The 21372-nt window shown below is 47.3% G+C and overlaps 1 long non-coding RNA gene across 1 annotated transcript; it reads left to right on the forward strand.

Annotated features, from left to right (window-relative positions):
• The first annotated feature begins 624 nt into the window (after positions 1-624).
• LOC120382841 lies at positions 625-20680 on the forward strand. The gene is made up of 3 exons (XR_005588252.1): positions 625-720; positions 7484-7625; positions 20392-20680. It is a non-coding gene; the product is annotated as an uncharacterized LOC120382841 (long non-coding RNA).
• Positions 20681-21372: the final 692 nt, after the last annotated feature.

The raw sequence follows: 21372 nt of genomic DNA on the forward strand, positions 1-21372 counted from the left end.
GTGTTGGTTAGGCAGCTTCCATTGAAGCAAACAGGGTGGCAGGGATTGTTCATCAGGATTCAAACAAGGCAGGAGGGGAGTTTTCATTTATAACTCAGTGTGCCCTGTCCTCTGCAGCCAACACCCACAATAACACAGGAGATGAAGCTACTCTGAAACAGGAGCCTTTTTCATTGACATCAGGGTAATTTTGTAGGTTTCAGTGGCGTTTCCTGACCCTTACTAGTATAAATGTGATCAGAATTGGGCCCTTCGCCCTTGGACTCCAGCAGTAGCATTAATGAATGAGCAAACTCAATGTCTCTACAGGAGGGTACAACAGGGGATGAGCAGCTGCCTCTTTTAGTTTGGCTTTAAGTCCTGCCCCCTTTTGCTTCACCCAGCAGTCTGTCTGATAGTCCCTAAGGGACGACTTGCTCCTCTGAGGGAAATGTGCTAGAACATTAAGGCCTTGCTCCTACTGCAGCCTGGCCCTGGTGACTTCCTGGCGTCCCACTGAAGTCAGTCAGGCTCTGCAGCGGTGCAGAGATCTGCTCAGTGGATTGGATTGCAGGAGTGATGTTTAAGCTCCTTGATTACAATGGCTATTTTGACCCTGTAACTGGCGGCATTTGTTTTACTGCAAAGGGACTTCCTTGGGGACACAGGCAATGCAGCAGGCTTGCGTTCAAGCCAATGAAAATGGCTTCATCCTGCTCTGATCCTGTCTTGGAGTCACAGGTACAAGAGTGGGAGAAGTAAATGTTCAGGGAATTTAGGTTGGAGCTGCAGTGGGTGATGGGGCAAAGGGTTAAGGGACATGCTGGGGATGCAGACTTAATTATTTATAAGCCTCCCCTCCCCCTGTAGGTTGGATCTGCTGCTTGCTTTCAAGCAGTAAAGGGATTTTGCTTCACTGAAGAAGGCGGAGTAGGGAGAATCTGGTGGAAATGCAAAATGTAGGGTTAAAAATCAGTGAGAGGAAAAATGTGTCTAACAAGCCAAAAGCAACTTTGAGGAGATTAGAGAGCACACAGAGAGGGAAGGCTCAGCGAGAGAAATCCCATAGCCTCATCGGAGAGAAACCGATCCCCTCTGTGTGGGTTTAGAACAGCAGCCAAGCAGGAATCAGATAAGGGGAGGATTTTCCTGTTTTCATAGCACAACAGAGCAATGTGGAAACATTAGAAGTGGAAGAGGAATTTACCAGGGTGAAGTTAACCTGACTAGGGTTCCTAGTTGCAAAAGCTGGAAATGGAGCAATCCAGCTGTTGGCAGATGAAATCCAACTGTGTCTTTTGTGGGACTGAATCTTGTTTTAGTTCTCTCGTGCTGCTATCCCCATAATACCTAGGCAATGTGTATAATTTACTCTCCACCCTTCCCCTATTATTCTGTTTTCTTCCTAAGAAATCTTCTTACTTTATTCTGGTTTGAATAGAATGTAAGCACCATTGTGATGAGGTATACGTACCCCACACCAGGCAGGAAGGGGTTTTAGAGCAGTGTTGGGCTCAGGCAGCCCTGTCCCGCTGCATCTACGAGGCATACTGGTCTTGTAGAAGGATACTGACTAAGGAGAAGCCAAATTTACAAGGGTGAGACCTGGGAGGGGGTCAGACCTCTCCAGACTAGCTTCCAGGGAGGAGCATTGTGGAGGAAGATGCTGACAGATTGCTCCTGGGAACCCTGCATGTCAGGACACTGAGCCCACTATGGCTTGTCAGGAGTCCCTGAAGGGAGGGAGCCCAGAGATGTGTTTGGACTATTTTTGTGTTGTGTTGTGCCTTTCCTTAGGCCTTGTCTACACTACAGGACTATTTCAAATCTACTTAAGTCGAATTTGTGGATTCGACCTTATGAAGTCGAATTTGTGTATCCATACTAAATACACAAATTCGAACTTCTGAGTCCACATTCACGGGGCCAGCGTCGACTTTGGAAGCGGTGCACTGTGGGAAGCTATCCCACAGTTCCCGCAGTCCCCGCTGCCCATTGGAATGCTGGGTAGAGCTCGCAATGCCTGCTGGGGGAAAAAATGTGTCGAGGGTGGTTTTGGGTTAGTGTCGTCATTGAACCGTCAATCACGCCCTCCCTCTCTTCCTTGAAAGCGCCGGCGGGAAATCTGTTCACGCCCTTGTCTGGTCGGTTACAGCGCGGACGCCACAGCACTGCGAGCATGGAGCCCGCTGCGATCATCGCTGCACTTATGGCCGTTGTCAACTCCTCGCACCTTATCGTCCACCTCTTCCACAGTCAGATGCTGAGAAACCGGGCGAGGAGGCTCCGGCAGCGCGGTGAGGAGAGTGGCACAGACCTCTCAGAAACCAGGGTACGCCGGGCAGTGGAGATCATGGTGGCAATGGGTCACGTTCATGGTGTGGAACAGCGATTCTGGGCCTGGGAAACAAGCACGGACTGGTGGGACCGCATAGTGCTGCAGGTCTGGGATGAAACAGAGTAGCTGCGAAACTTCAGGATGCGTAAGGGCACTTTCCTTGAACTCTGTGACTTGCTGGCCCCTGCCCTGAAGTGCCAGGACACCCGGATGCGAGCAGCCCTGAGTGTGCAGAAGCGAGTGGCCATAGCCCTCTGGAAACTTGCCACGCCAGACAGCTACCGGTCAGTAGCGAACCACTTTGGCGTGGGCAAATCTACCGTGGGGGTTGCTGTGATTCAAGTAGCCCACACAATCGTTGAGCAACTGCTCTCAAAGGTAGTGAACCTGGGAAACGTTCAGGTCATCATAGACGGCTTCGCCGCGATGGGATTCCCAAACTGCGGTGGGGCTATAGATGGGACTCACATCCCTATCCTGGCACCAGCCCACCAGGCCAGCGAGTACATTAACCGAAAGGGCTACTTTTCCATGGTGCTGCAAGGACTGGTGGACCATAGGGGACGTTTTACCAACATCAACGTCGGGTGGGCGGGCAAGGTTCATGACGCGCGTGTGTTCAGGAGCTCTGGTCTCTTTAGACTCCTCCGGGCAGGTACTTTCTTCCCGGACCACAAAATAACGGTTGGGGATGTGCAGATGCCTACAGTGATCCTCGGGGACCCAGCCTACCCGCTAATGCCCTGGCTCATGAAGCCCTATACAGGCGCCCTGGACAGAGAGAAGGAACTCTTCAACTACCGGCTGAGCAAGTGCAGAATGGTGGTGGAGTGTGCTTTCGGACGTCTCAAGGGGAGATGGCGGACCTTACTGACTCGCTCGGACATCAGCGAAAAGAATATCCCCGTAGTTATTGCTGCTTGCTGTATGCTGCACAATCTGTGTGAGAGCAAGGGCGAGGCCTTTTTGTCCGGATGGGAGGTTGAGGCAAATTGCCTGGCTGCAGTTTATGCTCAGCCAGACACCCGTGCCGAGAGAATATCCCAGCGGGAAGCGCTGTGTATCCGGGAGGCTTTGAAAGCAAGTTTCCTCGGAGAGCAGGGTAACCTATGACTCTCCACTTGCTTTCAAGAGAAACTGACCCTGGGCCTGTGTCTGTTTGTGTCGATTTCGATCTGCGGCTACATGCCGCGTTCTTCAAGTTTCCCCCACTTCCAAAGCACGTTTTAAAGCAAAGTAATTGTTACACTCATTATTAATAAATCTTTGTTTTACTTTGCATTTCTGTTCTGGTGTTGAAACATGGACGCATACTGTGCTGGGCACGGTGTGCACTGACGTACAGACCGCTTTCTCCATAGAGGACTGACATCCTCCTGCTCCTACATAGGTCTCTGGGGTGGGGGACGGCTGAAAGTGGTTCTGCATGAAGGGGAGGGTTTGCAGGAAGGGGCGAGTGGTGCCTTCTTTGCATAGGGGTTTGGATGACGGCAGTGGGCTGCGGGTTTGTGCGTAGGAAGGGGTGATGGGTGTGGGAGAAGGGTGAGTATCTGTCCGTGGATGAAGGCTCTTGTTGGGGCCCAGGGCAGCGGATAGGCTCGTTGATCCGTTGGAAGTGCATGGTAAGGGCAGCCTGCCTTTACATTAATGGCGTGGCAGGCGCTAGGACCCGGGACAAGCATACACATTACGGAATAACCAGGGGCAGCATACACAACACAGAATGACCCTGGTGCCTACTGACTGCAGTGTGTGTGTGCCCCGCAGTTGATCCTTTCCCCAAGTCTGTACCCTGGTACTGTAGGCTATACCGTGCAAGTATGAAACCCCTGTCCACCCCATACACCGAAAAATCCTCTCACAGGAAAGACATGACCGAAACAGTGATTAACAGCAAACATCTTTTATTAATCTAATAAACAGTAGGGGGATGAACCTTGGATTTGGGACTGGCTGAGCCTATAAGGGAAGCACTTCTACAAATTTCTAACATGAGAAGTGCGGGGTACACGGTCGCTCTGCTCTGGTTCAGTGACAGTTCTCACGGCCCCTACCGCCCCTCCGTCTTGTACTTTTGGGTGAGCGGGGGCCAGGACTTCTTGGCGGGAGAGGGCGATTGCAGAGACACTGCAGGGGGGCCCTGTCCTCCAGCCTGCGGTCCTGCAGGACATCAACAAGGCGACGAAGCGTGTCCGTTTGTTCCTTCATGAGACCAAGCAGCGTTTGGGTGGTCTGCTGGTCTTCCTGCCGCCACCTATCCTCACGTTCCATGAGTGTGCGATGCTGCTCACATAGGGTCTCCCTCCAGTGTTTCTGCTCTGCAGCCTCTGCTCGGGAGCAGGCCATCAGTTCAGCAAACATCTCGTCCCTAGTCTTCTTCTTTCGCCGTCTAATCATTGCCAGTCTCTGCGAGGGGGATGCCGGGGCAGTCCGGGAAAGAGCCGAAGCTGTGTGATGGGGAAAGTTAGTGATTTCCTTGAACAGATACATTTTTGCGAACAGTGAACACCGTCTAGTCAATTTCTATGAACAAGACCGTACCGGGCAACAAGTCTCACATGGTCTCAAGAGAAGCACGACATTTTGGGCTACGCTCTGATTGGCTGCGGCATTGCACAGGAGAGCGGAGAAGTCGGGAGAGATAGCTGAATCCGTCTAGCAGACAGTCCTGGTAAGCCTTACAGTACATTATGCTTATCAGTTAACGGATAGCTGTGCCCTCCTGCTAAAGGCAATCTGGAAATCAGATACTATGACCCTTTTCCAGCCACTCCCGACACTGCAGGGGAAAGATCAATGTATGGTTTTCCTCTGTGGCCTACAGCACGTGGCTGCTAAGCGAGGGGCTTTGTTATGCAAAGTATAAGTAAACCATTAAGAACAGTAACTATTCGCTAATTGCCCTAATTAGATGCAGCACTTCATGAACGAGATTACCCTGAGGCGGGTCTCTCAAGTACAGAAAGACAGGATGTTAAGGGAAGCACTTCACCGACCGGGACCCTACGCGGCCATGCTGGTTGAGGCGATGGTTCCCCTGTATCTACGGATGTCGTGGCGTGGAAGAGTGTGCTTCACCGGAGGACCAAATAAGGCACCTCTTCCTAGAAACCTCCTGCGGAGGGTATTTGAGGAACTTTTTAACGAATTTGTGGAATTGTCCATGGAGGACTATTGTTCCATCCCAATCTGTGTGGACCTACTGTTCGTATAGTTTCCCATTAAAAACTTTTAGATATAGTATTTAGATATAGAATTTCTATTTTTTGTATACATGTTTTCGTACAAATAAATGTTTTCTTGTTTATACGACTTACCGCCTGATCCTTCCCCTGACTCTGAGTCCGGGTTCACGGCCGGGGAGGGTTGGTAGGGGATCTCTGTGAGGGTGAGGAAGAGATCCTGGCTGTCAGGGAAAGCGGCATTGTGTTCGCTGTCGCCTGCGCCTTCCTCCACGGACCCTTCGTCATCTTCACCATCAGCGAACATCGAGGAGGAACTGTCCTGGTTCACTATGCCATCCACTGAGTCCACGGTCACTGGTGGGACAGTGGTGGCAGACCCACCGAGAATGGCATGCAGTGCCTCGTAGAAGCGGCATGTCTGGGGCTGTGCTCCGGAGCGTCCGTTTGCCGCTCTGACTTTTTGATACCCTTGCCTCAGGTCCTTGACTTTCACGCGGCACTGCATCGCATCCCGGCTGTATCCTTTCTGTGTCATGGCTTGGGAGACCTTCTCGAAGGTCTTTGCATTACGCTTGTTGGAGCGCAGCTCCGACAGCACAGACTCCTCGCCCCACACAGCGATCAGATCCTGGACTTCCCGGTCTGTCCATGCTGGGGATCTCTTTCTATTCTTCAATTGGGCTGACTCCTCTGCTGGAGAGCTCTGCATCGTTGCAGGTGCCGCGGAGCTCGCCCCGATGTCAAAGCAAGAAATGAGATTCTAACTGTCCAGACAGGAAAAGGAATTCAAATTTTCCCGGGTCATTTCCTGTGTGGCTGCTCAGAAAATCCAAGCTCGGACTGCTGTCCAGAGCGTCAACAGAGTGGTGCAGTGTGGGATAGCTCCCGGAGCTACTAAGTTCGATTTGCATCCACACCTAGCCTAATTCGAGCTAGCAAGTGCGAATTTAGCGTTACTCCACCTGTCGGGGTGGAGTACCAAATTCGAACTAAGGAGCCCCCTAGTTCGAATTAAATGGCTTCCTGGTGTGGACGGTTGAGCGATTAGTTCGAATTAACGCTGCTAAATTCGATTTAAGGTCCTAGTGTAGACCAGGCCTTAGTTACTGTTCCTCTGAGGCCTGAAGACAGCCTAGAAGCAGGCCACAAGAGGAAGGAAGCCCAAGGAAGAAGCTGGAGCTCTAAAGTAGCAGACCTTGCCTGGTATAGGGGTCCTTGTTGCTGGGATATAGACATGGAAGTGTGTGTCTAAATCTCTTAGGTAGCTTTGAAAATCTCAGCCCGTAAGCCTATGTGGTTTTGACACCAGGTCAATATATACTAGGGAATTAGAGGGATCTTTATGGAAGAAAGAGAGGAGGAGCTATTACATGTTTCTATAGTACACTAGGGATGCCATTTTCAAAAGTGCCTATGTGATTTAGGAACTTGCATCCTATTTTCAAAAGTGATATAGGCACTTAGGAGCCTAAGTGTCATTGTTAGTCACAGTGCTTAACGCAGTCTGAAAAAAGTGGCGGTACTGGGGGGGGGTGGGGGTCTATCAGAATCTGGGAGTAGCAGTTTTGCTAAAATAGTCGTTAAAGTGCACACCTTGGTGACCTGGCTCAATTTTAAAAACCTATATATTTTTGCCAGGTCCGTGATCACTTGCACCTCCCATCCACTCACTCTAAACACAGAAAAGTCAATATGATTTAAGCTTCTGAGAGCCCAAATCACTTTTGAAAATGGGACCTAGCCTCCCAAGTGACTTAAGTATTTTTTGAAAAATCTTACTCAAAATAAATATCTCAGTTTAGTCTTTCAGTCAAATTAAAACACCCAACTTGCCACCCAGGAACCATATCTTAAAAGGTCCTGACCTACAGCATATCCTGCTATTCCTGTCCTGGTTTGCTCATGAATAGAGATTGCCAGATGTGTGGTCATTTTATGATGTGTGCAAATAAAGATCCACCAAGTTTGTTTTTTCACTCAGGCAGGACTGGACCTGAGGCCTCCAGGATTTCCACTGCAAACCCCGATAAAGCAGAGATGGACCCAAGCTGGGAAATTTGGTTTCAAATCCAAAGTTCCCCAGAATGAAGGGACCAGAGTTTGGATCCTATGTTCTGAATTAGGTCTGTCTTGATTTTTCTTAATAATTGATGCATGTTGATTTAGCAAACATGAACATGCTCTATTAATCCAATATAAAGAATGACGCAGAGAACAACTACTTAAAAATATACAGTATTACTGTGAGGGGCCCTATTGTGAGCCCATTACTTGCACTGGTGAGGAGTTATTCTCACAGTCATCCCAGTGGCTGGTAAATATCGACTCAAGGTTGGAGTAGACCACGGGGAACTACCTGAGTGAGCAATTGCTTACCAATGGGAGTATGGTGTCCACAGGTTGGTTTAAATTACCTTAAAATAAAAGATGGATGATGGAGTGTAACCCCATCCTCACTTGGAAAAAGTGAATTGGAGCAAGAGAGCCCAGTTAGGCCACTCGATGGCACCTGGAAGGCGGGCCAGGACTAATTAAAGAAGAAGTCCAGCTGGGCAGGAGCTGGGTGGTGCTATAAAGGCAGGAAGTCTGAAGCAGAAGGGGGCAGCAGGAAGAGAGGGAAAGGAACATTGCAACCCCTCTCAGGATGTAGAGAGGCTGTGGCAGAACTGGCCAGGTAGAAAGAAGGCTTTTGTGGTGGCCCCGAGACCAGGAGAAGAAACAGCTCCACCAGGGAAGGCTGAACCTAAGAGTGGAAGGTGATTTTGGAGGTGCTCTGCAAGGGTAGGACTCTCATGCAGGGGGCCTCAGGGAGTGGACCAGTGCAGGGAGCCACTTTCAAAAGCCCTGGGGGATGGCTTGTGGTTGGTAGGTGGAAGTCCAGGGAGGCCGTTGCAAGGAGTCTGAGGGAGCAGATCTTGGTTGCTCATTACAGAGTCTCTGGACTGGAACCCTGTGCAGAGGAAGGGCCTGGGTTCCCCTCCCAGCTGCTGGGAAGGTGGCATGACGCCCCTGAGAAAAGGATATGGACAGCTGAAACTCCCTTAGTGGAGGGATATAAGGACCACAGGGCCTTGAGCTGAAGACAGAAGACCAGACGTAAGGATTGAGACTATTATTGTGTTGAACTGTGTTACTCCAAAAGGGGTGAAATTAAAATGTGACTTGGCTGGAGGGCCAAGTCGCAGGAAGAGAGAGTTCACTGCAGGGCCAGAGTGACTGTCAGCAGGAGGCACTAGAGAGGAAAGAGCTGTTACGCCATGCCCAGCCATCGGGGACATGTCTGGTGAGTGCACTCGTCTGCAACACGACATGCCATCAGTGCTCCACTGTTACAGCACAAAGCTTGGCTTCTGTGTCATGCGGGGTGTGTCTTTGTGGCCCATCCACAGGGAAATACTTAACCCAACCCCTGTCTATGGCAGGTTTGCACTTGTAGGATTGACCACAGCAAATATACATGTTTTTTTCCGCTGACTGAAGCTGAGTTGAACCTGTGACGTTGTGGTTGCATCACCCCGGCACCATTCTGTTCTCACTGGAAACTATAAAAAGCCTGACACCAACTAAAACCACAGCTTAGTTCTCGGAGTTCATTAAAAGGAAGTTTCATGTAATTGACAAATGCAGGGCGGAGAAGTAGGGGGTTTGATGTACATGTTGGGGTGGGTTTGAGCTGCAGGAGGGTGACAAAGTGTGGGGGTCAAAGGGAATGACTAGGGTAGGATGTGTGTGTGGGGGGGTGTTTGAGAGTGACTGTGTATGCACCATTTTAAAAACTAATCTTCAAGTACAATATATTCGTGGCCCTCAACCTTTCTCTGTGGCCATTTCCCGCAGTACCCCCCTGGCAGCTCTGCTTGAGGCCTGGCCTTGTGCAGAAGAGGTCTGTGCCTACAGGAGATGTTTTCTTCCACCAGCTTCCAAACAACTTTTAAAGTCTTTCCCTCCTACTGTCAGCTGATATTTGCCTAGCCTGGGGAGCATGTGCAGATTTAAAGGAAGGAATCAGTGAGGGAGGAGAGGACAGCGTGAAGCCCTTCGAATCACACCATCCTGCAAACTCCCATTGGTCCCAACAGCATTCTGCAATCCCCAGTGGGCTTTAGAGTTCATTTGATTAGAGGCAATGATCTGCTGCCTATACAGGAGCAGCGATGGTGGTGGCACCTAAGAAGGAAGCATGCCCTCCAGTGGGAGAGGTGTCTCTGTGTATTACAGCTGCTGACGGAGAATACAGGAACCTGAGTTATGGCTTCCAAAGAGCAATGAAAGTGCCACACTGTAGTATCATTAATTCCTGCATATTGGCATTACAGGAACAGCTAGAGGCCCGGTCAAGTTTGGGCCCCCATTGTGTTGGCGCTGTACCTTGGCTTGATAAGAGGGAGCCCCTGTCTCAAAGAGCCTGTGGTCTAAATGGATGAAATGCGGGAGGGGAAACAGGCACGGGGAGGTGAAAGAAGTTGCTTAAGGTTGCACAGCACATGAGTGGCCCAGATAGGAGTAGAGTCCTGATCTTCCGAGTCCCCATGCAGTGATCTATCCACTGCACAATACTGTCTTCTATTGTGCTAGAGGTGGGAGGGGATTCCCTGAGTCTGAAACTCCCCTTGTGGCCCTGTGGTTAGTGCCCTGCCAGAAGGGAGACCCCGGCATCATTCCAAGGTCCTGTCCCTCGCTCCTTCCTGGGCTGGCAGAAAATGGAAGTGCTGGGGCATCAGATTTTCTCATTTCGCCATTGCAAGCCCTCTTTGCTCCCTCCGTGGTCACAGTGTAATCTACTGGGGATGGCCATGGAGCACAATTTGTACTTTGCTGGCAGCTGTTGTTGCAGCTGCATCCTGCCAGTACGGTCACTCAGTCAGAACCTCACAAAATACCAGCCCGCTAATCGTGTGGTTTGAACGTAACTGTCATCCACTTGGGCCACTAGAGATGTGACCTTCCGGAGTGGGGTCGGGAGCATGGCCAAGATCTGGGAGCTCGCCATGTAGAGAACAACTGGGGACACAGGCCTGTTTTGATACACACAGTGCTTACTGTCTTTAACCTCCCTGGCACTTTCGATGGCTGTTCCTGCCTGTGGCATCTCTGTTTATGTCACTGCACTATGAAGTGAAACCACATGACTGGCAGCCTAGGATTTATCTGCCTGCCGTGAGTAGGACAAATGACACGCTGCTTTGTAATCTTTCGCCCCAGCTTGCATCTGGGAAATCCAGCTCTGCATATCTTGAGTCTTGCTGTAAAGGCCGGTGACACATACAGAACTCCCCTCCCCTCGCCGCCGGGTATTCAAATCGGGCCCTGCAGTTCATAAAGCCGGCCCTGGGTAATATTACGAAATCCACACTATATATTTTGTGGCAGTAATTTACCCTCCAGTCGGGCCCTGGATATGCATGGACCCTGCCACTTATGGGTGCCCTGACTGGAAGCAAGCCTTAAAATGGACCTTGTTTTTCACCATCCTGTTAACCTACACATACTTGTGTGTTTCCCATGACATGTGAATACCTCCCTCTGCCTGGGAATTACTGACCTGGCGACTCTTGAATCATGTCTTCCAGCACAGAGGAACCTGCACAGAGTCAGGGCCGGCGCAACCCATTAGGTGACCTAGGCAGTCGCCTAGGACACTAACATTTAGGGGGGCGGCGACGTGGCGGCCGGATCTTTGGCCGCCCTGGTCGTCGTCGGTATTTCGGGGGCAGGATCTTCCACCGCTGCATCTGTTGGGGACGCCATTTCAGGGGCGGGACCTTCCGCCACCTAGGGCGCCAAAAAAGCTGGCGGCGCTCCTGCACAGAGTCCATACATCTGAAAATATTCACATAACGCAGATGGTATCTAGATATTCAGGCAACTTAAGCATGTGCAATACTTACAGACAGAATCTTTTTAAATTGTCAGGAAGTACTGGTAGCACCTGGAATACCTTAGTAACAATAGTAACGTCTAGCATATCCTGATAGCAATGATAGCTCCTGGAATACGTTGGTAACCTGATTATCTTGGTAACATAGTAACATCTGGAATACTATGTAGCACATGGAACATCTGGTATACTCTGGTGAGCAATGGTAGCATGTAGAATGCAAATAAGTGAGTGGAAGGTTCTGACTTGGCAGCATTTTGCACCCACTCTGCCCTCGGTGGTGTAAACGATGACCCAAAGTGCAGGGCAGGGGAGAATCGAGACCACCAGTCTGGTTTCATATTTGATAGTTGTCAGTCAAAACATCAGAAATGAAGAGTCATGATTCTGAGGCCATGTAAACCATCACTGATGCTAAAGAAATCCCACCTCCATTTCATACTTCCTGTCTCAGGCATTCTCCTCCTGTCCATCACGCTGGGTTTCAGCCCCAAACGCTGTTCCCGTTTGGGTCTTGACTGAGCAACAGGCTTATAGTCATATGACGTGTTGGTGAAAGGAGAGCCAAAGGGTTGTGAAATTGAACCACAAGCGCTCTAGCGCTCAAGGGACTTGGCTTTGGCTTCCCCTGACTAGGCTACCTGCAGAGAGAGAGAGATTTTTTAATTCCCAGTTTTTCCCTTTTGTTGTCAGTGGAACGAGTTCCATTGTGTCCCACTCATGGTTTTTATCTTATTTTTAAAAATGCCTTGGGCTGTGGGATCTCAGCAGATCTCGGCTGCCTACACAAGGCAGGGCTGAGCCTGGTTAATACTTGCATGGGACATTTCCAAAGAGAACCTGGGATGCTTCCGGAAGTGCTGTAGCCAGCAGTTTTTCTGAAAAAAGAACAGGAGTACTTGTGGCACCTGAAGAAGTGAGCTGTAGCTCACGAAAGCTCATGCTGAAATAAATTTGTTAGTCTCTAAGGTGCCACAAGTACTCCTGTTCTTTTTTGCAGATACAGATTAACACGGCTGCTACTCTGAAACCAGTTTTTCTGTCTCCTTATTGAACCAATTCCTCAGCAAGGAGCTAGGGGGTGCTATTCTATTAAAGGTATATCTTTCAGAGGAGATAAAGAATCTGGGTCCTGCCCACTTGAGGACATTAAAGATTCCAGCACACTTTTTTGGAAGAGTAGAGTTGTTAAGCCCAGTTTTCTGACCAAATTCCAATGCTAACTTTCCCTTTTTGTACTGGCTAACTTTCTGCTGTCCTCTCCTCTGGCTCCAAACTAAGGTTGCTGTGTATGGTTAAACAGCTGCTGCATTCCATCCCAGAGGTGTCTGCATTTTATTTCTGGGGCATGTGATTGCTGTGTAGCACAGCTGTAGTTTGCAAAGCCATTTTTTTGGAGGAAAGGCACAAACTCTGGGAAATGAACTGCAGGGAGCAATCCTGTGTTTGCAAAGAGGCAGGCTGAATGATTAACGGGGGATTTCCCCTCTCTACATTCTATATGTGTGATTCTCTCTCCTGCGTAGGCCCCTTTATGCTGAATAAAGGAGCCAGCACGACATAAAGGGGTTCTAAAATCTGTCTGGGGAGAATCCACGCAGCAGGAACTGAGGAAGATAGCCGGGGGCCTGGCTGGTTATGGCAGAGTTATGTCTAGGGGAGAGAAGTAGATTGTGGTGCCGTGGAGAATCCAGGCCACACTTTTGCCCATAAGCAGGTGAGGACTGGCTGCGATAATTTAGACAGTGCCCTCAAGGCAGTCTAAGTAACAGTGGGTCCCTGGTTCTCCAAAGTGGTCCAGCCTCAGGAGGGTGCAAGGGTAGGTTAGATTGCCTGGGCTGAGCATTCCATGGCACAGCACGCCTCTTGCCCTAGGATTGTAAGATCTGTCCCTTTCGCGTCACAGTGCCCTGCTAGTCACAGCCACACAGACAGCACCACCAACAGCAGCTGCAGTGAAAGGAGGGCAAGAGGGGAAAACAATGAACACAAACTGCCCATGAAATGTCAGTACGAAACATAAAAGAACCGGCCCTTATATGTGTGAAATGCAGGCAGCTCCTCAAGCTGCTGAAAACTGAAATGTCTCTTAACTGGAGATTTGCAGCCGCTGTAACGTTTCCTTAGCCCGTGCTTCAACTTGGCAGCACAAATGTCAACAGTCCTGGATTTTTTTCCCATTAAAATCATGATATGCTTGATGCCCAGTGCAACGTGACACAATGCCCACTAAAGTCAATGGAAAGGCTCCCATTGAACTTCAGTGGAGGTTGGATCAGCTCCATTTTAACTTACACAAAAATGACCTTCCGTGGGAGACCTGAAGAAGAGCGCCATGTAAATTCGAAAGCTTCTCTCTCTCACCAACCAAAGCTGGTCCAATAAAAGATATCACCACCCCCACCCTGTCTCTCTAATTCCACGGTAGAGTCCATTGTAGAATCAAATGTATTACAGCTGTCCTAATAAAACTCTTGAGGAAATACAAGGAGACCTCATTTGGGGAGTGCGTGTGTCTTTGGACATTTTTCTTGGTGTACATGTGTGGTTAAAGATGCTTTTATCCCTTTATTTGGGTTTACTTTGAGATTCCCTTTTACCATACGACTAGAACACCATGCTCAAGGCTTCTTCGCTTTGATTTTCTTTCACAAATCATGTCTCCTGTGGGGAGCCCGTTTAACTAAGACAATCATTTGTTTTGGCCGTCACTTGTGGGTGTGGGCTCTTGTTTGTAATTTAAGCCTTTCCACAGATGTACTAAAAGTTGAACTTCTCAATCCAAAGAGGCAACAGGGCCCTGATCGTTAACCTGAGCAAAGCAAATAGGTTGTTAGCACCCATCAGAACAATAACAACCAAATGAAACAGCTCTTTGGTGCTCTGCAACCATGCCAAGCCAGGAGAATATTCCTTCACACTGCCAAGAAGTATAACGAGTGTAAAGATCATGGAGCAGGGAGGCTGGCTGTAATCAGTGCATTTGGGAGTAGCTGATTCTTAAACATCTCTCAGGCCAAATCAAGACTTTGACTCCTAATCTGGGATTCACTGCAGCACAAATTCAGCAAACAGCAAGGGCAGGGCATGTATCATTTAAGAGACCATGGGGGGCTTTGTCCAGCTGTCCATTAACAAGGTTGGTTTAAGAGCTTTTTGTGTTTCAGGTGAAACCAGATCATAGAATCATAGAATATCAGGGTTGGAAGCGACCTCAGGGGGTCATCTGGTCCAACCCCCTGCTCAAAGCAGGACCAATCCCCAACTAAATCATCCCAGCCAGGGCTTTGTCAAGCCTGACCTTAAAACCTCTAAGGAAGAAGATTCCACCACCTCCCTAGGTAACCCATTCCAGTGCTTCACCACCCTCCTAGTGATATAGTTTTTCCTAATATCCAACCTAGACCTTCCCCACTGCAACTTGAGACCATTACTCCTTGTTCTGTCATCTGCTACCACTGAGAACAGCCTAGATTCATCCTCTTGGAAACCCCTTTCAGGTAATTGAAAGCAGCTATCAAATCCCCCCTCATTCTTCTCTTCTGCAGATTAAATAAGCCCAGTTCCCTCAGCCTCTCCTCATAAGTCATGTGCTCCAACCTCCTAATCATTTTTGTTGCCCTCCGCTAGACTCTTTCCAGTTTTTCCACGTCCTTCTTGTAGTGTGGGGCCCAAAATTGGACACAGTACTCCAGATGAGGCCTCACCAATGCTGAATAGAGGGGAATGATCACATCCCTCGATCTGCTGGCAATGCTCCTACTTATACAGCCCAAAATGTTGTTAGCTGCCTTGGCAAAAGGGCACACTGTTCACTCATATCCATCTTCTCATCCATTGTAACCCCTAGGTCCTTTTCTGCAGAACTGCTGCCCAGCCATTCAGTCCCTAGTCTGTAGCAGTGCACTGGATTCTTCCATCCTAAGTTCAGGACTCTGCACTTGTCCTTGTTGAACCTCATCAGATTTCTTTTGGCCCAATCCTCTAATTTGTCTAGGTCCCTCTGTGTCCTATCCCTACCCTCCAGTGTATTTACCACACCTCCCAGTTTAGTGTCATCTGCAAACTTGCTGAGGGTGCAACCCACGCCATCCTCCAGATCATTAATGAAGATATTGAACAAAACTGGCCCCAGGACCAACCCTTGGGGCATTCCACTTGATGCCGGCTGCCAACTAGACTGGAGCCATTGATCACTACCCATTGAGCCAGATGATCTAGCCAGCTTTCAGTCTACCTTATAGTCCATTCATCCAGCCCATACTACTTTAACTTGCTGGCAAGAATACTGTGGGAGACCGTGTCAAATGCTTTGCTAAAGTCAAGGAATAACATGTCCACTGCTTTCCCCTCATCCACAGAGCTGGTTATCTCAACATAGAAGGCAATTAGGTTAGTCAGGCATGACTTGCCCTTGGTGAATCCATGCTGAGTGTTCCTGATCACTTTCAGCCCCTTGAAGTGCTTCAAAATTGATTCCTTGAGGACCTGTTCCATGATTTTTCCAGGGACTGAGATGAGCTGACTGGCCTGTAGTTCCCCAGATCCTCCTCCTTCCCTTTTTTAAAGAGGGGCACTACATTAGCCTTTTTCTAGTCATCCGGGACCTCCCCGAATCGCCATGAGTTTTCAAAGATAATGGCCAATGGCTCTGCAATCACATCCGCCAACTCCTTTACCACCCTCGGATGCAGCGCATCCGGCCCCATGGACTTGGGCTTGTCCAGCTTTTCTAAATATTCCTGAACCACTTCTTTCTCCACAGAGGGCTGGTTACCTCCTCCCCATACTGTGCTGCCCAGTGCAGCAGTCTGGGAGCTGACCTTGTTCATGAAGACCAAGGCAAAAAAAGCATTGTACATTAGCTTTTTCTACATCCTCTCTCACAGGGTTGCCTCCCTCATTCAGTAAGGGGCCCACGCTTTCCCTGACCTTGTTGCTAACATACCTGTAGAAACCCTAAACCCTTCTTGTTGCTCTTAACATCCCTTGCTAGTTGCAACTCCAAGTGTAATTTGGCCTTCCTGATTTCACTCCTGCATGCCTGAGCAATATTTTTATACTCCTCCCTGGTCATTTGTCCAATCTTCCACTTCTTGTAAGCTTCCTTTTTGTGTTTAAGATCAGCAAGGATTTCACTGTTAAGCCAAGCTGGTCGCCTGCCATATTTACTATTCTACACATCGAGATGGATCATCAGATCTCGTTGGAAAATTTCAATGGAAACAAAATTTTAGTGAAAAAATGGAAACAAAATTTGGTGAAAAGATTTGGACTTTCTTTTTTTGTCTTTCCCCAATGGGTTTGAAAAATAACACTGTGACGTGGCCATACCTGAGTTCTCAAACAGCTTACAGAGCTGAATACCCCACAGGATGTTGTAAATCCAGCTTCACAACATACCATGAGGTATTTCATATGGAGAAACCAAAGCTGTGGGTCAAAAATCTGAATGTGTGGTTTGCTCAGATCTTGTCCTGACATCACTGACCCAAGCAAGTCTGTGGCAGCGCCTAGACCAGAACTCAGACCTCTTCAACCACAAGAACACCCTTTCTCCTGGTATAGTGGTTACAGGGGCAGGCTAAGAACAAGCAAAGCACCAGGCTCTGCTCTTTTGGTGTGTCCACATCTCCACTCCCAGGGGAGGCTTTAATAGGATGTTTTCATGGTAGAGAATGAGGAAAACCTCACGATTTCTCAGCACTTCTCTGGTGAGAAACACAGCATCTCTCTGTTGTCAGGAAGAGAATGTAATTAATGCAGGAGCTATCAAAACTGTTCATAGCATGGACCACATCTTAACAGAGAGTCTCATAAACAGCACTGGTTGGAAATCTTCAAACTGCGAACAGTTTGGCATTATTTTGAAAAAGGCTGTGGAAAAAATGTTTTGCTGCTTTTCAATCATCTTTTAGGCTGGTCAAAAATCTCAAAGTTTCCAAAAAGAAAAAAAATCCAAACCCTGGTAAATTGTATTCTTTCTTTTTTTCTGTGTGTGAAAAAGTTTAATCATTTTCTGACCAGCTCTGCTCACGAAACACCTCCCCACCCATTCTCCATCACATAAAATATCTCCCCTTCTGTGCTCAGCCATTGATTTATAGCATTTAAGGCCAGAAGAGACCATTGTCTAGTCTGACTTCCTGTGTGAGAGGCCAGAGAATTTCACCCAGTTACCATGGTACTGAGCCCAAAAACTTGTGTTGGACACATCCCCTACCATTCTTGATTGTACAGACCACCCCTGTCTCATACCTGACTGAGTGGCCCACCTCCTCTCCTAGCCATGATCGCATGGATACTTCTGCTCTGGTTTGATTTCCCCTTACCAGTGCAGGCAGGGAATTCTTTCCTATGAAATGTACTAGCCAAACTGTGGCATAGCTTTTACCATGCTAATTAGCCTACGGCTCCCTTGACATCACATATATTACAATATGGTGGCACTACATTATAACACCCATTATATGACAAAGTTTGGGTGGTGCCAGTGTGAATGGGATTAAACCCTTTTCTAACAATTTTACAGATTTTCTAAGCCCTGGGGCCCTGTGAAGGAATAACTAACTCCCACCAGGTGCGCCCCCAGGTGGCAGATAGGGGAACGTCCTGCCGCTGTGGGACTGCTATGAATATCCAATAAGCAGTCATGGGCCAACTGGTGGCATCTCTCAGCAGGGCATAGTGGGATAGCTGATGGCAAGGCTGCCTCTATAAAATGTTATGTAGGCCTTATGATGAGAAAGCTGAGGTGAAAACAGGCTGCCTTGGGACAGGTGGAGTTCAGTAGCTTCAGTAGGCAGCTCACCTCAGAGAAGGGAAACACTAATTTCAAACTCAGGATGTGGATGTGAACAGCTGACCTGTAAAGCTTGTCTAATTGATATGCTCATGTGAACATGTCCAGTGGAGAACTGAGAGTTATATAGATAGCATGGCCTTTGCACTGATTATGGATGGAAGAGGACCAAGGGAGAGACCAGGGCTTAAATTCAGATGGAGCTGTCTGGAGCAGAGCTCCAGAAAATACTTTCAACCCCCCTGGATTTTTTATAACATGTTGAGAGGGGATATGGGGGGCTCCAGGAAATACTCTATGGTAATTTAAGCCCTGGGGGAGACCAAAGACTTGGTACATGGAACAAATATTAGGGGACCTTAGAGAGATCAATTTGCATGACAGCCTACAATCATGAGTTCCAAAAGGCTATAAAAGTCACTGACCCTGAACAGGGAAGTGACAAGAAAGAAGCAGCAGCAGACGACATTCTAAAGCCCAAGGCCAATTTAGAACCTGCTTGGCCTATGTGGCCTCTCTATGTATTAGAGTTAAAATTACTAATTTTTATTAGTATTCATCTTCAGTATTATTATTATTGTACATGGTTGTTGTTTTTTATAGTGCTCAATATCCAGCTACCATGTAGTGGATCTGTAATGTGGTCCCATCCATGCTGTCAAGAATGTATGATGTTATAAGACACAGCACTGTTGTGTAACAACATGGTATCCCAACTAGAGCTGATTTTTCAGTTCATTGGCATTTCTGAAAAATTAATCCCAACACATCATTTTTGTTCCAAAATTTTAAAAAAATTCAAAATGTTTGCCAAACCGAAATTAGCGGGGGGGAGGGGGGGAGGGAGAATAATTAGTTTCATTTGACAGAAAAAGGGAAAAATATTTTTGAGCTTTTAAAAATATTTTTATGAATAAGATTGAAGTAAATTTGGAATAAAAAACTTGTTTAGAATAAAAAAAATCAAAGCATTTCAATTTTGGTGGAATTTTATTTTTAAGGTTCCTCCCCCCCCAAGTTGAAAAAAATTCAACGAAATTGACATGAATTTGTTAATACCCAAATCTGGGTATTTTGGGTCCAAAAGACGTTTCAGCTGAAAAATTTAGCCTGGCTCTTGTTATAATGCAGCATTCTTGTGTTACAGCATGGCGTCCCATGCCCAACAGAGTATGAGGGAGAAGAAAAGACCTATAGTGTTCTAGCCAAACAGAGGAGAAATGTCCGCCAAGTAAGTGGCAGTTGTCTAAACAGACTAACATCATCATAGGTGAATCTCCAGAGCTCATTGGGAGTGCAGCTGCTTGGCATGCTTTTGAATGTACAGAAGATTACATCTGAATTTGTTTTAGGAGGTTACAACCATACATGTCCCTAGGATATCAGCCAAGGTTAAGCACAAAGCCAAAGAAAGAAAAATAAACAAAAACTCAAAGAAAAGAGAGAGACTAAGCCTGAAACCAAGGAAGAGGGAAAGATTAAAGTCAAATAAAAGAAAGACACTGAAATAAAAACTCAGTAAAAATAAAAGTTCAGTGTTGATCACAAAACAAAAGTATTAGCAGAGTTGAGTGCAAGTCACAAAGAGATTTAAGGAGATGAATGTAAATAATTTGAAAAGATTTGTTTTATAACAAGCTGTTTATTGGTTTATATTCTTAGGTAGGAAAAGGTTTAAAAATATAAATAAAGGGAGATGTGGGGTAGGGTTGAACACATAGAATTATGGGTCTTCTGCCTACCAGAGTGGACCATAGGATGTTGTAGAAGGAACTTAATAAAATGAGGGACTTCTGGGTAGTAGGGTACTCTCTAGTCATCTGCTAAAGCCCATGGAGTCTGGTTTTAATCTGCTGTCACTATTGTCTCTTAATATGCAGGGCAGAAGAGGGCCAATTGAATGGGCTTAGAACATGGTTCTCAGAGAAAAGTCCACCTCACTCTTGTCTTAGAGTCCTGCATTTAAACTTGTTTGCAGATAGCATGGTTCTGCTACTAGTGTGAACTAGTGTTTCCCAAAGCATATGCTGTCTTAAAAGGGACAGCAGTATCTGGTAGAAAGAAACCTAGTCTACTCTGAAATGTGCATTTTTTTGTGTTCTATAAAAGAAAAAAGTCTTTTGTTCAGCTTTTGCCACATCCCTTGGGACTTTGGTCCACCTATACGCAATAATAAAATACATTAAAATAATACCTCGCATTAATACAGAACCTTTCATCATGTGGGGACTCAAAGACATGGAGGCTCACTTTGCTCACCTCTGAAATGCAACCACTTCTGGGGTAAATGCAGCAACTGTTTAGCAGCCCACTGCATCTCTACACTTCACTTTAGGACATGGAAGTAAAGAAGACAACTCTCCTGTTGGAACAAGCGAATGTCTATTCTCAAAGTGGATTCCTTATAAACTGGTCTGTAGGTGAGAATCTCTCTCAAAGCCCCTATGACTAAGATGACTTTCCTTGCCTCACTGATGTCTCAGTACAATATTTTAAGCACTGCCGTTTTCATTTCTTTTTGAATCAGGGATAAAATACAGGTGCATTATTCACTTCCACCCATCTAGTGGATTAGCTCACGGCAAAACAATGCCTCAGGCAACTAGGCATTTTTCTGGTGAACTGAGGCCTGTAAACGGAATTATCACCACGTCAGTGCCTATAACCGTTGCATCTGGGTGGGTCTTCGCTTAATGTCACAGGTAATAAACCAGCAGCTTGAGAGATACTGAATGATTGCAGGTCAATATGTGACCTTCCTTTCACAGTCACACCTTGGTTACCACTTTCCATCTCAATGTGACTCAAACTCCAGTCATTAGGCCATTGCCAGCTTCCTTATGCAGCATGACACACATGTGGGACTGGAATTTGGTCTCAGGTTCAGTTATCCCAATAAACCAGTGTTTATCATGACAACGTGGAGAGGTTGGGCAAACATGCTCCCACCCTGGAACTTTCCATCTTTCATGCTTATTGACCCCTTAAATGACCCTCATGCTGGCATTGCAGGACAGTATCTGGGGTATAAATTGGATGGTGAGCTTTGTTTTTAACAAGGAAAAAATTACAGCTAGTTGTAAAATGGGTATTTTTTTCCTAAAAATTCCAGCTTTTCATCAAAACCTGTTTGGTTTTATTTTTGTTTTGTTTTTTTCGGGGGGTGGAGATGAAACTGCCAAAAACAAAT

This window comes from Mauremys reevesii, linkage group 15 (genome assembly GCF_016161935.1).
Source record: "Mauremys reevesii isolate NIE-2019 linkage group 15, ASM1616193v1, whole genome shotgun sequence".
Classification (NCBI taxonomy): domain Eukaryota; kingdom Metazoa; phylum Chordata; order Testudines; family Geoemydidae; genus Mauremys; species Mauremys reevesii.